Source organism: Bombyx mori, chromosome 4, assembly GCF_030269925.1.
Source record: "Bombyx mori chromosome 4, ASM3026992v2".
NCBI classification, from domain to species: Eukaryota; Metazoa; Arthropoda; class Insecta; order Lepidoptera; family Bombycidae; genus Bombyx; species Bombyx mori.
Genome location: NC_085110.1, coordinates 1,118,142 through 1,129,154, shown reverse-complemented (window position 1 = coordinate 1,129,154; position 11,013 = coordinate 1,118,142). Strand labels below are relative to the sequence as shown.

At 39.8% G+C, this 11,013-nt stretch overlaps 1 long non-coding RNA gene across 1 annotated transcript; it reads left to right on the top strand.

Annotated features, from left to right (window-relative positions):
• Window positions 1–8,977: 8,977 nt before the first annotated feature.
• Window positions 8,978–10,704, top strand: LOC134201867 (uncharacterized). The gene is made up of 3 exons (XR_009977122.1): window positions 8,978–9,342; window positions 9,432–9,498; window positions 10,138–10,704. It is a non-coding gene; the product is annotated as an uncharacterized LOC134201867 (long non-coding RNA).
• Window positions 10,705–11,013: the final 309 nt, after the last annotated feature.

Here is an 11,013-nt window from a genome sequence, read left to right as displayed (position 1 = left end):
TCGTGATTGATAGGCTAATTATTATTATGTGCTCTCTACCGAATCTTCAACTTTAACTTAATAATAGGGGTTAAAGTATGAAATTGCCGTTCTAATGTAATAGGTACTTCGGATTGACATAGAACCTTCATGGTTTGAGATTTTTGAGTGAAACTTATTTCAAATGGTACCTATAAAGTTTTTCTTTTTAAAATGTGCAACATTCGATTATCGGCTTTCGGTTGCTTTTTTTTATTCAGCGTAGACAAGAAAGATGGATACTTCGAAAGTTCGAGTGATTTTTTGTTACGACTTCCAACGTGGAACTAACACTGCAGAAGCAGCTCGCAATATCAATGTTGCGTTTGGAGATGAGACTGCTAATGAACGCGCCGTGCGATTTTGGTTTAAACGCTTTCGTCATGGAAATTTTGATTTGAAGAACGAACCACGTGGAAGACACATGTGAATAACATAATTGAAAGAGATGGTGGAAGCCGATCCGAGACGAACTACCCAGGAATGAGCGACATTAACGTTACTCTACTAACAATATTGCATCATTTGCGTCAAATCAATAAAATAAAATAAATTGAATTGACTGATCTGCAGAAAGAAACGCGTGTTGAAATTTGTGTTGCCTTGTTATATAAATGAAAGAATATTGGATTGAATTGTGACATGAGATGAAAAGTGGATTCTTTACGATAACCATAAGCGAAAAATGCAATGGCTGACCCCAGGTCAAACGCCGCAAAAGTGTCCTAAAGCTTACCCATAAAAAAGTAATGGTAACCATTTGGAGGTCTCAGCATAATGTTATTCACTATAGCTTCTCCGATCTGGTCAAACAATAACGGCAGATGTATACTGTGCCGAACCCTGAACAATGATAGCAAAACTTGCAGTGAAACAGCTCCGACTCATGAATCGATCTTCACCATTATTGCTCCATGATAACGCCAGACTTCATACAGCACGACAAACCATTTTAACTCTACAGGAACTGCAATTAGAAACCATTTGTCACCCTCCGTATTCGCCAGGCCTTGCTCCAACGGACTACAATTTTTTTCGGGTTTTGGACAATTTTCTACGTGATAAAAAGTTTTTTTTCCAGGAGGCAGTACAAAATGCTTTCACACAGTTTGTAGAATCTAGATCACCAAAGCTCTATCGCAAAGACATAATTAATGTCATAAATGGCAGCAATGTGTAGATAATAATAGTAGATATTTTGATTAAATATGTAAATATGTTAAATGGAAAAAAAACCAATTCCAATTTTTCAGTACAAATCGGCAGTTTCATACTTTAACCCCTAATATCATCTGCTACTAGTGCTCATATCAAATCTTCTCATCTTCATTGTATTCCTATCGAATGCAAAGGAGACAAATTATAAGTTACATCTGAATTTACAGGATCGATTTATTTTTTAATCGAAACTCGGAGGACTTAATATAATTAATTAAAAATACTTTTCAAGGCCTAACCTCTCTTTCATTTTAGGCACGACTATGCCATTGTACAAATCAGTAGGCGGAAACCAAATAAAAGGCGTATAGTCCCCGGCACGTAATGAATTCCATTAGTAAAGAATAATATCGTGTTGTAATACTCAAATTCCAAGGATTATAATAGGCGTGTATTGTAATCCTATCTATTTATGTCGCGTAGCAGTTATGCTGGTTGGAACATTGACACAATGTAAAATGCAAATGAGACTCCGGCTTTGGGTCTTAGATGCATTCCACTTTGAAGGGTGGAACGGCCGTGTACACCTAACTTAGAACTTCTAGGTCCACGGATGGATTTTGGATATACAGTGTAAACTCTACATAACGACACTGAAGGGAATGTCCATTTTATGACGTTATAGAGAGTTGTCGTAAAATTGAGAGAAGAAAAATCAGAATTATAAAAAGAAAAAGTTTATTTCAGACTAGTCTTAATAGTTATGTAAGTACATAAAAAAACAATGTTATTTGAACGCTATTGCGTATAGTCTATTATTTTTGTCTGGCCTCTTTTGCTGCCCAGTAATTTTGTTGTATTTCTTTACTTATCTTATTCATATCTTGCGATATTGAGGCATCTTGATAATAATAGAAGTACTTTCCCAATAATTTTTAATATTACGGGCTAGGATAATAAAGCGTCAAATTAATGGACACAGCTGCAGTTTTTACTAATTTTGGCAACTTAAAACGGTACTTTTTACACGCTTTATTTTTTACTTAATTGTTGTCGTTATTGAGAGTGGGTGTAATTCTATATAGAGTGTATCATTGTATGAAAGGCAAGCTAAACCAACCAGAGTTAAGTGATTTCGATGCTTTAGGGAGTTTGTCCTTAAATCGAATGACGTTACATGTAGCTACTGGTGGTAGGACCTCTTGTGAGTCCGCGCGGGTAGGTACCACCGCCCTGCCTATTTCTGCCGTGAAGCAGTAATGCGTTTCGGTTTGAAGGGTGGCGCAGCCGTTGTAACTATACTGAGATCTTAGAACTTATATCTCAAGGTGGGTGGCGCATTTACGTCGTAGATGTCCATGGGCTCCAGTAACCACTTAACATCAGGTGGGGAGTGAGCTCGTCCACCCATCTAAGCAATAAAAAAAAAAGCTAAGTTTACCCTGTATCTGGGTTTTTTACCATAATATGTTTATGGGAAATACGTTGAATTCATTCAACTTTATTTAGCAACGCAACCCTGGCCACTAGTGTTTTCTTTTACAACCAGAAATCGCTGCGTTCATCACATCGAGTTTCAACGCATCTTTAACTACGTACCTACCATTCAGTTCTGAAACGAATTACCACCTCCAGTCTTCTTGGAGATTTGAAAAGGGTCTTCAGCAGTAGATTGGTTGTGCCCCTATCGTTTCTGACGTCCACGAGCCAAATCGTCCGCGCTCGATGACAATAAAGAATTTATGTAGTCGTATTTTTCGAGAAAAGAATCTAACCGCGCGGCTTCAAGGTTTAATAATAGTCATTCTCTATAACTATAACATTATGTATCTGTGAACTTGATGCTAATTCTGAACCATACTCCCCCGCGCCTTCCTCGTTGACACTTTCAGGTCACCGACAACATAAATAGCCCGCCATAATGAAAGGTTTCTGTCATTTTATGACATTTCAACAGATTTCGGGCGAACCAGCTGAATAATGAATGTGTTTATATATTGTTGTTTCAATAGATTTAACGTAAAACTACATCCAATAGTGAAGTATAAAAGAAAATTGGGAGGTAATGTACAAAGTGAGGATCTTCCACCGAGCAGGCGAAGTTGCTCGGTAGTCCGACGGTCCGTACCTATGTTATTGTTCAAAACTTGTACAAACATGTAGACATAATATCTTACTGTTAGCGAGATTTGGGCATCAGTCAAATATCTTCTATTCTTTAATAGGTATTTATTTATTATAGGTATTTATAACTAATGATTTTAAACGATTAATATATTCTATAATAATTTTAAATGAATAGTTTGAAACGGTAATTTTATAACGATTTAAATTTTTTCTTTATTACATCTTCAAATACTGCGCAATTAAAGGGAAAAAGTTTAGCTGCTTTTATAGAGCTGCTACGTTTTGTCAGGAGGAAATCGCCGGACTTCCGCCCTTCACTGGGGATGGAGGGCGGGGCATGTCGGAGTCGAACCGACTAAAACCTCCTGTCTCTCAACAACCAACGTCCAAACCTCGCATGAGACAAAACTCATGAAAAGGCAAAGGGGGGAAAGTGAAGCGTTTAGTGCGGAGCACATCTCTCCCATCACCCTCCCCCTCGGGACGCCGGACTGGCGGTCGTCGGCGCTACGACTACCAGCCCTCTCGGTCGGCAGGCTATCCGAAGCCCGCCTAGATTGCGCCGGTTAGAATGGTCTATCCTACGGAATACCCCGCTGGGTCAGAACCAGCGTGGGTTGAGGATAGCCGGCCTTCCATCACCCGGATGCACATGCATAAAGCGCGTGCAGAGCAGCTTGCACGTCGTCTTCTTAGGCCCCCTTCGCCGGTCCCCAGGCCGACATGTGAGGGGACCCGAAACACTTAGAGGGCCAGGGCTTGGGCGATATCCGCCTCCCTGGCCCCCGCTCGACGGCGGCGGGCCTGTGCGTCTCTCACGCGCCCCGCCGCCTCCTTCTGCGAGATGGTGCACTCGCAGAAGTCGAGCATCGCCTTCCACGACTCGTCGTCACCGAGCATCGATGCCACAACACTCGGCAACGACAAGTCGTTTCCTATTTTTGCGACGAGGACACGGCGCCACCCCTCCCATGCGGGGCAGGCGACGAGCGTGTGCTCCGCCGTGTCCAAGTCGCAACCACAATGGTGGCACTCTGCCGTCGGCTCGGCTCCGATCCGGTGCAGGAACTCACCGAAGCAACCATGCCCAGTGAGTACCTGCGTGAGCCGGAAAGTGAGGCGTCCTCTGTCACGATTCACCCAGTTCACAAGAACCGGGCGAATCGCCTCGACGGTCCTACGACCAGCCGAAGGATCGGCCAGCCGTCTAGACCATGACTCCAGCACGGACCGCCGAGATTGGGCCCTCCGCGCTCTGACCACACTGGGGCTGGGACGCGCCACGCCCCGGACACGAAGGTCAGCCCGCCACTGATAGTCAGCAGCGAGCGCCTCCGCCTCCAGGACCCAAGGCGGCGTCCCAGCCAGTACACACGCCGCCTCGAAAGAGATGGTGCGATAACCACGGATGACCCTGACCGCGATGGTGCGTTGCGGCCGTTGCAGCAGCTTCGCTACCCCCACGGCCAGGGACTGGCCCCACACGGGCGCCCCGTATAGGGCCATTGATCGCACCACCCCTGTATAGAGACGGCGCGTCACCTGGTCAGGCCCCCCAACATTGGGAAGGAGCCGGCTTAACGCGCCGGCCACCCCCAACAAACGAGGGACCAGATTCTGAAAGTGAGCACGGAAGGTCCAACGACTGTCTATAATGAGGCCGAGGTACTTCAACTGCACCCCGACCCCGATACGGACGCCTCCAACCACGATATGGGCATCGACAGGTGGCACTCTCCGGGGCCTGTGGAACCACATGGCCTCGGATTTACTGAGCGCCACGTCGAGGCCCAATCTCCTGATTTTGCCGACGACATGCGCCACCCCAGCCGTAGCAAGACGGGCAGACTCAGCAAAACTCCCCCCCCGGGCCACGACCAACGTGTCGTCTGCGTAACAGATTACGCTCAGGCCCGGGAGGAGGGCACCCCTCAGCACCCAGTCATACCCGATATTCCACAAAAGAGGGCCGAGCACCGACCCCTGTGGAACACCGCGCACGACCGGGAACCGGTGCACGATCCCACCGTGTCCGGTACACGTGACCGATCTGTCCTCCAAGTAGGAACCCACCAGCCGGCGAAGGTAGGGGGGCACTCCGTGTCGTTCCAGCGCCCCCCCTATCACGGACCTGCTACGTTAGTGAAATCTTTATTTTAGAACGAATCGTTTTAATTAAAATATAATTTTAATCTCGCTAAAACCGTTAATATAATTTCAAGGTCCCGCAGTAGTCGAAATTCGACTATAATTAATTGGAATTGTAAGTTTGTACACTATTATGATTGTATTTTATACTTCTATGATCACAAATTTCGCCAAGACTACACTATAAAAATTTTTAACAAAGACAAGCAATATATAATCTATTCTCAATTTGACCACAGACGTCAATAACAAAAGTTTGACAATAAATAGTATGCATGCGTGTGTGCGTCAAATGCATGGTATGTAGTGTGTGTAATGTTTCCTTTATTGATTTAATGTATATTTTAAGCATTATTTAAAAAAAAATATTAGCATTGTGCACTTCTTCTATATATTCTCTGGAAAATTTCATACTCCTCCGTCCGCGCAATTTTCGTAAAAAGGGACACAAAGTTTTTGCTTCACGTATTAATATATAGATATTACGGGTGTAATATGTACAGGTATTAATATATAGATATTACGGGTGTAATAAGTGTGGGTACACTAAAACATTACTATCGACAGAGCTGCCTAGACTTCCAAGAATATACGTTATTAGACGAACTAAAATTACATTTCACGCATACAAATCTACCTAAAATGAATACCGTCACGCATCCAACGCAATTATATTTAAACCTATTTTTTATTTCATTTTGTATTCTCTGATTTTATGATTTCATTTCCCGCCTGGAAATAATCCAACGAATTCTTATAGTTCAAACTTCAAACGTATTTTTGTGGTATTTAAATTTGTCTTGCGTTCAATGGCCGAAGTAAATTCTCAGCAGTAAGGTAAATAGGCAATGACACTATAAGATAGTTTTTGGCGCGCATGTTCATTAGAACACACGATTTATCTGTTAAGTATTAATTAAAACTACTTTTACTGTTTAATCCAGCGTTTTTAATTGTCATAATTATTATATCCGACGTATGGAATAATTTACTTTGTCGTGATCACGGACGACTGTATGTTATGTGCTGCTAACTTGACTGGCTACTGGACTATAAAGACACCACAATCCACCCTCCAAGGAAAATGAGGCCGAATTCTCAATATTGTATAACAGATGTACTGCCCTTGAAATTGGAACAGGTGACTGCTTCAGGTAAAGGAGATTGGTAGAGAAGACATGAGTTCTAAGTTTCAGTTCTATAGTTTTTTTTTTTTTTTTATGGTTGAAAGTTTACTGGTGGCCCGAAGGCCTTTCCAGTTTCACCAGGACAGGTGGGCGAGCAAAGGCTCAGCCAAGAGGGGTGGGATTTGCTAACAACTGCCCGAGCGCCTCCGAAGGAGACCTAACAACTCAAGAGCAATTGTTTCACGAATGAATCTACTACCGGATCGGAATCGCGACCCGCTGAGAAGATCCGGCGAGAAACTCAGCGAGCTGATGCATGGGTTAGGTTGCACGTCGACCTCTTTGTCGAGTTCGACGAGTACGGTTACCGGGGTCCCTAAGCCTGCCCCTAGTATTAGAGCTGAAGGCATCTAATGCAAAGGTTATTGGATCTGATGGATCCGTAAGGACGTGTCTAGGGCGTCGACGGTGACTGGCTCCTGCATGATCAGGATTCGGGGAGTAGTCAGCGGCGGCAACGATAAGGCGATTATCATGACGCATAGCCTTATCGAAGTATCGTTCCGACGCTGACTTCATGTATTTCCGAATTGATTCGAGGCCCAGGTCGTCGTGTAGGTCAACCAGTTCTATAGTACGGCGATCGCCCCACTCATCAAACCGTAACGCAATTTTCTATTTCTATTTCTGACAGGCAGGGTCGCGGTAGCTACCCGTGCTGGCTTATAACACGGCTTATCAGCAGTGATTACCCAAATTTTAATATTCAGGGGCTATTTTTTAAAGCACGATGGTATTTCTTTATCGTGGAAATCATTCGTGATTCGCGTATGTATTTCATCGAAAAAAAAAGGTACTATAGACTATTTTGTATTCATATTTTATACTCGAAAATACTGTCTCTTTATTGCCCTAATAACCAGATGCCATTTTGGGGGGCATCGTACCCCGGGCGCTACTGACAAAGGGGTGCCAAATGGTCCGCAAAACAAAAAATTGCTAGATAATTTTTATTTTTAATATAATCGATTTCTGGAAAATTTAGTGCCACGATAGTTATTAATTCAAAAATAAAAATGAAAAAAGAAACAATAATAGTCTAAATCAAACTTTTTATTGATTTTTAAAATTATGTGGTTTTTAAATACTTCTTCATCTATACCTTCGATCAATAATATCTATACTCTATACTAATATTATAAAGAGGAAAGATTTGTTTGTTTGTTTGTTTCGAATAGGCTCCGAAACTACTGGACCGATTTGAAAAATTCTTTTTCCATTAGAAGCCGACATTGTCCCTGATGAACATAGGCTACTTTTTTTTAATTTAGTTTTTTTTTTTTTTTTTGGTTTCATGTGTGTTTTAATGTTTCCGAAGCGAAGCGAGGGCGGGTCGCTAGTAAATATATAAAATAAATAATAAGTATCTTTTCAATTAATTCTAGATGATCATCTTCATCATTTCAAAATCTAGTATTGTTTCAACTACAATTTTTGTCTCAAATTTAACGCCTAGCCTGAGCCTGTGACTTTATTTATTTTACTTTATTAATTAATTTGCGAGTATATTTTACATTGAATATATGGTTTTCGAATTTTGGGGCGCTAAAAGATATTGTACCTCGGCACGAAATAAGACCGCTACGTCACTGGGTCGAAGATATCTCGGCACCATAAAAAGCATTCCTAAATTCTCCTCTAACGACAAAACGACATCGAAGTCGTCGTGGCCTAAAGGATAAGACGTCCGGTGCAGTCGTATCTAGCGATGCAACGGTGTTCGAATCCTGCAGGCTGGTACCAATTTTTCTAATGAAATACGTACTTCACAAATGTCCACGGTGAAGGAATAACATCGTGTAATAAAAAATAAACCCGCAAAATTATAATTTGCGTAAATACTGGTAGCAGGATCTCTTGTGAGTCCGGGAATGGTCCCTTGCGGCATAACAATAGCCTGTGGTCAAAAGAATTGCAATTTATATATTTAAGGAGCTTTCTTGTCAATGAAATTCATTAATCATTTTATATTTGAGAAATCAATATATTAGTATTATTAATCTACAAATACTAGTTAAATCCGGCTCGCTTTGCTGGCCGATTTTTGGTTTGACTTTAACCCGATCGCTATCAAACTCCTGGGATCTTCCGTTAGGCCAATCTGAAAATGTCCTAAAACTTTCCTCGAAATCGGTCTAGCTGTTTCGAGTCTATAGAGAAGACACATGTACACATCGACATTTATAAATGCAGATTAGGCAATATAATCTTCTGGCTGGAGTATAATTCTCAATGGCAATTATCAGAAGACCCAAGACGTGACTTGAGACGTGTGGTATTGGTTCAGAACTTAGCACAACATGATGACGAATCGTTTGTCTGTCAAAGCCCTGTTATATCATTGCCCGAAAATGTTATATAAATTCTAGGGTCGGCAGACTAAAGCACATAAGTCAAAATTTTCAATTTATTTTTTATTACATCATCGGTTTACATTTTGCTCAACACACAATCTGACTAAAGCACATAAATCAAACTCAAGTATTTCATGGCGTATTCAAGCGGCGTTCTGTATCAACCTTATCAAATCCTAATATAGTCAAACGAACTAAAAAACATAACTGGACTTATGTTCTAAGGAACACCATAAGTACAAAGTTATTAACGTAAGAAGTCTGACTTATGTTATAAAGAACATCAAAATGTAACATTTCTTTAGAGAAAGTAGTTACTTAAAAATATTTATAACGTAAACAATACTTCGGTAAGTGGTTTTAATTTAAAAATTTTGTCGATTGTGCACAGTTTGTTGGTTAGTTTTGTGTGAGTGCTTAAGTATTTTAATTATTTAAGATGAATATTTAAAGAGGCAAGAAATTAGTTGAAATGGCGTCATCCACTCATCTGGAAAGCAATGAAGGTATATTTTCACATATCTTCAAAATTATGATTTGCAAATTACGTAACTATATCAATATTATATCATTATAAATAGATAATTAATTGTCTTGTCCTTTTTTAGAAAATGTAAATCAACAGTCGATTTTGAACACAGAGTTCTAGTATAACCTAGTAGTAGACGATCCTATACCGTCGACATCATCAGGTCAAGTCAGTAGCTTAAAATACTATTCTGTACTTGACTTCTCTAGTGATGATTCTGTACGATATCCATGTTATGAATTACCGAGACTTCCAATCACATCAAGTTCAAGTACTTGTGATGAAATTTCAATGAATCCTAATGTGTCTCCAAAAAAGAGTATACGTACTATAAAAAGAGAAAAAAGAATAAAACGTAACTTAGGACAGGCATACAAAACTTTAAAAGGAAAATGTATATCAGATCGCACTATGAATTAAAAAAAATATTTGAGAAAAAACAAAAAAAAAAGGCCGCTGAGTTTGTTTCGCCGGTTCTTCTCAGGACTGTGGCTTTTTTTGGAACCGGTGGTAGAGATAACATTGTTATTTATATTTTGACATTCAATAAGTGTGTTATACTGACATCTGAGTTGAAATAAATGATTTTGAATTTGAAAGAGTTACCTGTTTGCAGAATGAAATGTAAAGAACGTATACCATTAACTGATAGGCGTGCCATATTTACAGAATATTGGCAAATGGGGTCATATGCAAAAAGATCTGCATACTTGGCGTCTTTAATGGAAATTCAAGATAAATCTAAACAAAGAATACGAGCTATTGAACCTGAAAAGCAAAAGCTTAGAATGAAGACATAAAAATACTTTTTTACTGTGCATGGTAAAGGTGAACCTGTCTGCCGAGGATGTTTAATGAAACCGTTAGATGAAAGTGACAATTTTATAAAGACAGTTGCTATCAAAAGGAGATCATCCATTGGGGGTTCTCAAACTGATGATATAATATCTATACAGCCATTACCCATATTCATCGAGAAAAAAAATGATTTAATTTCGCTGCTCCCTTTAATACTAGATATTTTCCATGAATTTTACATAAGTCTTCCCACGTTGGAAACTTTACGAAATACTGATCCAGATATTTAGAAGAAGAATAATAATAGAATAAGAAGAAGAATTTTAATTAAACATTGAGTTGTTATTTATATTTATGACTTATATTATTATAATATATATCTTAATTGTTGATCTTTTTCACTTAACTCATACTATTATTGTGTTCCTTATAACTTAAGTCATCTAATTATTAAATAATCACATTTACTTTAAAATATTTAATTTTAATAATAAGTTAGTGTTATAGACTTATATAATTCAAATAAACATTATTAAGTTTGTTAATGTATAAGACTCTAAATAGTTTTTTTTAATTCCTGTAAAGTAGAGTTTTTTGACTTATGTGCTTTAGTCTGCTGACCCTAGAATTAAGGTATGTATGCGACGATAGCTATTTACAACCAGGTAGGCTATTCGCATCATATATCTTTTAA